Raw genomic sequence first — 6,017 nt, forward strand, 5'->3', positions numbered from 1 at the left:
ACAGCTATTAAGAGTTCTCCATAGTCTTTCCAGTCACTTAAGGTTTTCCATTTTAATTTTCAGTGATATGCCACCTAATGTCACAGTGAGGACCTGAAATCTGGTATATATTCACAGACATGACGAGACTTAATATTATGGTAAACGAACGGACAGCTTGTAGATTGAAGGTTGTCATTTGAAGTTTCCCTGAATACAAAACCATGTGAGCAGTACATCTGTAGCTGCTTGAGTGCATGACTCCCAACAAGTCACCCTGGAATTCTCACACTGGATTTCCAGTCAAGCTGAATTGTACTTATAGTACCCATCTCTAAAAAGTGACCTCCTCCTGGGAGACCTAGTTTAGTACTGCAGTACTCTGCAGATCGTTTAGGACTTTTTTTTACCCTTCAATGAAGATCAGATCTGTAGCCAGAAGTTAAGCATCTGTGTTCGTATGTGGGGAAAAGAGAATAAGGGCTGATTAGGATCATGGGGCACTGTTTGATTTAGAATATTAATACTCTCCAACATTTTCATGTTTAAGATTTTTTTTTAAAAAAAAAATCTATAATTTTCTGTATTCTGCTTTTGAAAACCCAACACCACTATCTGGATTATCCTTTTTTATTTTATTAGCAAACACTGATGTTCATCTTTGCAGAATATAAATTCACAGATCCTTCTAAATTACAACCTTTTTCAGTGTCTCAACTCGGTCATCCCCTCAAGAAAGACAACTGTAGAAATTACTATATGCATGTGTAAGGGGAAGGGTCTAGAGCGTAAGTCTTATGAGAAGCTGAGGGAACTGGGGTTTAGTCTGGAGAAGAGGAGGCTGAGGGGAGCCCTTATCACTCTCTACAGCTGCCTGGAAGGAGGTTGTAGCAAGGTGGGTGTCAGTTTCTTTTTCCAAGTAACAAGTGACAGGACAAGAGGAAACAGCATCAAGTTGCACCAGAAAGGTTTAGATTGGATATTAGGGAAAATTTCTTTGCTGAAAGGGTGGTAAAGCATGGGAACAGGCTGCCCAGGGAGTGGCTGAGTCACCATCCCTGGGGATATTTAAAATATGTGTAGATGTGGTACTTAGGAACATGGTTAAGTGATGGAATTGGCAGTGTTAAGTTTATGGTTGGACTCTATGATCTTAAGGGTCTTTTCCAGCCTAAATGATTCTATAATTCTATGAAGGCCTTGGATCCAAGGACTTGGGAATGGTGAATAATTCGGAAATATCATTGTGATTGCCCAGAGGTAGTTTTCCTGCTTTAGATTCTTTCTTGCTACCTTTGTCTTAGAGTGATGAAGCTTTTTCATGTCGGAAATGAACTTTCTGCTTCCAGACTGAGATGCTTAGTTGCAGTTGTCTCAGATGTGCACTTTTATCTTACCTAGATATATTGAACTTCCCTGTTGCTGCTTCACTTCTTTCCTAACCAATATGAGAACTTTTTGCAGCTCTTTGCTATGTGTCCTCACTAGATCACAGAACAAAGCAAGCAAACAAAAGCAGATGACTACGAGCTTCTCTTGGACACACAGCAAGAGGTGTTTTTTCTGCTCTTGTGGAAAGAAAGCTCACTTAAGTTCTGCAGCCACAGCATTTAGTCAACACTTCATAGATTGTTTCATGGGGAAAGAAGATGGATGCTACAAGTTCAGTATATCCTCTGGTGGCTGTTTGCTCACAGGCAATGCATGCAACATCCTCTTCTGCTAAGCACAGCAGAGCTCCTTAGTTGCAGGGGGTAAGTTTTTTGCTCAGGGGTTCCAGGGCTGCCACCACTGGGAGACTTGCTCAAAGCCTTTCCAAGTCAAAGAATCTCTAGTTACTCTACCCACAATTATCTGGGGAGGGAAGGAAGGGGTTAGCTCTCACTGAGTGATTGATTGCGTTCATAAATTGTCTTTGCTGTTCCTAGATACCTCACATCAGAAATAGGCTTACTTGCACCTCCTCTTTAACGTGAGAGATGGGTTATGGCTCACCAACTATACACAGACCTAGGAGTCTGCTGAACCCAAGATGGATGTGGGAGTCACCATGAGTAACCTCCCATAAAAAGGCTTTGGGAACTGTAGAAAGCTGTCTGGATCCCAAAGCTTCAGTTTGGCAATGTGCAGACTTTCATGACAAACCTATCCACTTATTAAAACACACACAGAATTTCTATGGCTGTGAAATATAAACATAGGCTAATTTAGGTTGGTGGGGACATCTGGTCTAGCCTCACACTCAAGCCAGGCTCAGGGACAGACCTTTGTGTTTAGGATCATTATTTAGGTCTTATTAAGGCTTTCCTAGCGTTTATATAAAAATAGAAAGGAAAAAGTACTTACTGTAAGGAACTGGAAGCATGAATAGACAAATGGACCGTTACTGCCCCCACTTTGGTAATCTGAGGCAACACAAAATGTGTGTGACTTGCAGAATCAGGGACTGGACGCACCACAGCCAGCTAAAGAGAGGTTTCTTTCACTTACTCAAAGGCACCCAGGATATAACTGTTAGAAAAAAAAACAGATCTGCAAGTCCCCTGGCTCCCATTACGTCAACCTTGCACCTGGTGAACTGTATTGTGTTGTGTGTCTCCTATTGAATTTCCTAGTTTCTGTAGTCTTTCTTGTTCTGAGGGTTGTTTCGTGAACTTACGCACTTCTCTTTGAGTTGGGGTTTTTTGTCTCCTGAAGCTAAAAGTTGCATCCCTATTGTGCAGAAAATAGGAAACAGATTTATTCTTCTCAAATGTGTTGGGCCTTTAAATGGAAACTGGGAGGAGAAAGAGGGGACAGTCTGCAGCCCTGCCACATTCTTTCCATTGATACACATCGACACCAAGCAAAAGTTTGATTCTGAGCCCCTAAAACAATAGTTACAGAAATGGTTTGTCTTTTGTTTTGTTTTTCTTCTGTCCCTTTTAAGGCGAGCATAGTTTTGAAAAGCACTACAGACCCTGGTCTAGGGCTTGTGTCCTTTGTTAGTCCATAGAGTAAGACAGAGTTGCTTACCCCACAAGTTCAAATAACAGCGTACTGGCCAACAACAACAACAAAATGGTTTTATCTCAGTGTGAACTAAGTGTAACAGTTAAAAAATGATCTGCTCCAGGATACAGCTGTATTCACACTTACCTAAATGTGGCCATGAAGAAGCAGTGTGCTTGACTCAAAGAAACAAATGCAGTTTCCAGACAAGCAGATAAGTAATTCCTTATCTTCCTACCACAAGGGTATGAGGTGTATGCTCCTATGCAGGTGTCATGCTGTAGATACAGTTCAGCAATCTGACTCAGGCCTCAACCACCACCATCTTTCAACTACTTTCTTGTTATAATTTTCTTGCATAACCATAAAATAAAGGAGTCTAATGAGGTCTGGTACAGCCACAAGACAGAAGAACAAGCTGTGCTACTGCTGTTAGTCGTGGGATGAGAGTGGGCATAATGCGTGGGCTGAAATTCTGGTGGCAAAGGGTGTCCAGTTTGTGTCCTACACATGCACACAGGCAAGCTAGCATCCACAGGCTTGAATTTAGACTCAGCATTTATTTCACTTACTAATTTTTTTTTTAAAAAAAAGTACTAAATTCTGGATTTAACTTTTCTTAACCATCAGTTCTACCACCAGTATTCAGCAATTACACTTAAGGCAGAGCTACTGTTCTAAGCTTGTTTTGTTTGCCTCAACCTTTCAAACTTGTCTTCTTGTAATAAATATGCCAATTCTTAGCTGTCACTCTGAAGTATTAAGTAAAAAAATCCCACACCACAAAAACCTGGTCTTCACAAAGGAACAAACTGTGAGCAGAAGTAACTAATTTAATCTGTTTCATATGTTAATTAAGCAAATGCTTTTCAGAGGTCATAAGGCAAAATTTAGTATAAGAATGGTGGTCAAAACCAGCAGTTCAGTCTTGTCCTACGTCTTCAGTATTGATGAGACGTAGGAAACAAGACCTCTCCAAGCTGGAGGATATTTGGTTAATGACTTTTACAGTTATGAACGTTAGAGTTTTCACAATGTTGGTCAAATAATTCTGCACACAGGGAACAGGAAATCACTTTCCATTTTCTTTAATTTGTCTTCATTTTTTAGACACTCGGAGTTTAACAGTGCCCTGTATTCTGAAGTGGTTCCAGATTCAATGCTCTTCCTCTTCTCAAGCATCCCAAATAACAAAGCACCTGAATGTTAAAAAGGTATTGCTGGCCTTTCTCAAGTTCTGTTAAATATTTTTAGTGGGTGAGATTTGAATTTTGGAAAATTATAATCAGAGAAGTGTTCGAATCAATAATGGTTTTGTGACATCTTGAGCAATAGCTTTGACGTTCAGTGAATCTGAGTATCTGTGATCTTGAAGTTTTCCAAACACATTGTTATCACAGCTTGAGAAGGTGTAAATTCCAATGAATTCACCTATTGGGTTGTGGGTTTTTTTTTCTTTAGTAACAGTAAACCCAGCAAAATTTGCCTTAAATCCCCTTCCTAGAGCAATTCATCTAGCAAAGTGCTAGGTCATTTTTCTGACTCACTCATGCAGCTGGCTGCTAATGTTACTTGGGAAAATCACAGGTGAGAATAGGGACCACAGTGAGGAGAGTTTGAACGCATGGCTGCCTACAGTATGATCTGAGCATTCCTTATAGAATGAATCTGAATATTAGGCTGTGGGGGAAAATCCAGCTGTGATCATTCATATAGGATTGAATAAAAATATTATCCTGTTAATAAAAGAAGACTCCATGAAGGATGATTTTTTCCTGGCCAGATCAGGTAGTGTATCAGTTTGCAGGGACTTCTCCCGTCTTCACTTTTCAATTTCATGAATAATAAAAAAAACCAAACCACAAAAAACACACTTGCTAAAAATGTTCATAAATTCCCAGCACTTCTTTCATCATCAGAACAACTAGGGGAAAAACACTGTATAAAGAGCATTGAATTACACTTGTGACCTGGTCCTATGACTACACTTCAAAATAAGGTGTTTCTCAGTTTTTTGACCAACACTGTAGGAATAATTTGAGACATAAAGGGAATATCATTTTACAACATTCCAAAACAATACTTCAGCAGGAAAATGAATGGTACCTGTAGATGTTAAAGACGGGCAATCCAGCTATGAAAGCGCTCTTCATTTCCTGTCCCAGAGAGCTGAAACAAAACAGATGTCACAGACACACCAAAAAAAAAAAAAAAAAAAAAAAGAGGAAAGAAAAAGTTGTTAATCAAAATCTAAAACTCACTAGATAAACAGTTCAGACAACAACAGTGATGAAGAGTTATAGATTCATACAAAATCCTTGTTACAGATTCATGTTTTCTACCTCCTGAAAAAGTGCAATGGAGGAAACAAATAGGAAAATTATACCAGGAACATGAGCATTTTGTTAAATACTGCGAAAATTTCATTAAATATCAATATCATATTGCCTTTAGGCAGTTAACATTAGTTCCTAACTCAAATCTTGTGGCTGCTTTCAACTCCTTGGCAATGGTGCAATTTCTACATATGCATTATTTATGCTGTCCTAATAGGATCTTATATTAGCATCATTTAGACAAAGAGAAGGATGCAGGTTATTTAAGGAGGGTGGGAAGGATGCTAAAGAGGGCGGAGATGCAGAGAGGGAGATGGAGCTCAACCTAACTGTTTGGAAAGGTCTGTTTTGCAATACTTTAGTGTTTAGCCCTAATAATTAGAAAAGGAATAGTGGGGGAGGCAAAACCAATTCTGCAGGGCCTAAAGTGGGAGCATATACAATCTCTTGTAGTGTTGAAAAGCAAACTGAAAAAACAAGAATATTGGTACTGAAGTACAAGTTCATCTATCCTCCTAGGTTCTGCAAGCCCATTGATAAATTTCATCAATAATGGTGTACACTAATTAGCATTAATACTAATATTAGGACAAAAGGTACTACAGACCTTAGCTAAGATTCTGTTCCTTTGTTTTAAACATTGCATATATAATACTAGGAAAACTTGGATGCAGGGATCTTCAAAAGGCATAGTGTTCCTCATGGATCTCG

The sequence above is a fragment of the Falco rusticolus genome, chromosome 5, assembly GCF_015220075.1.
Source record: "Falco rusticolus isolate bFalRus1 chromosome 5, bFalRus1.pri, whole genome shotgun sequence".
In the NCBI taxonomy this organism is placed as follows: Eukaryota; Metazoa; Chordata; class Aves; order Falconiformes; family Falconidae; genus Falco; species Falco rusticolus.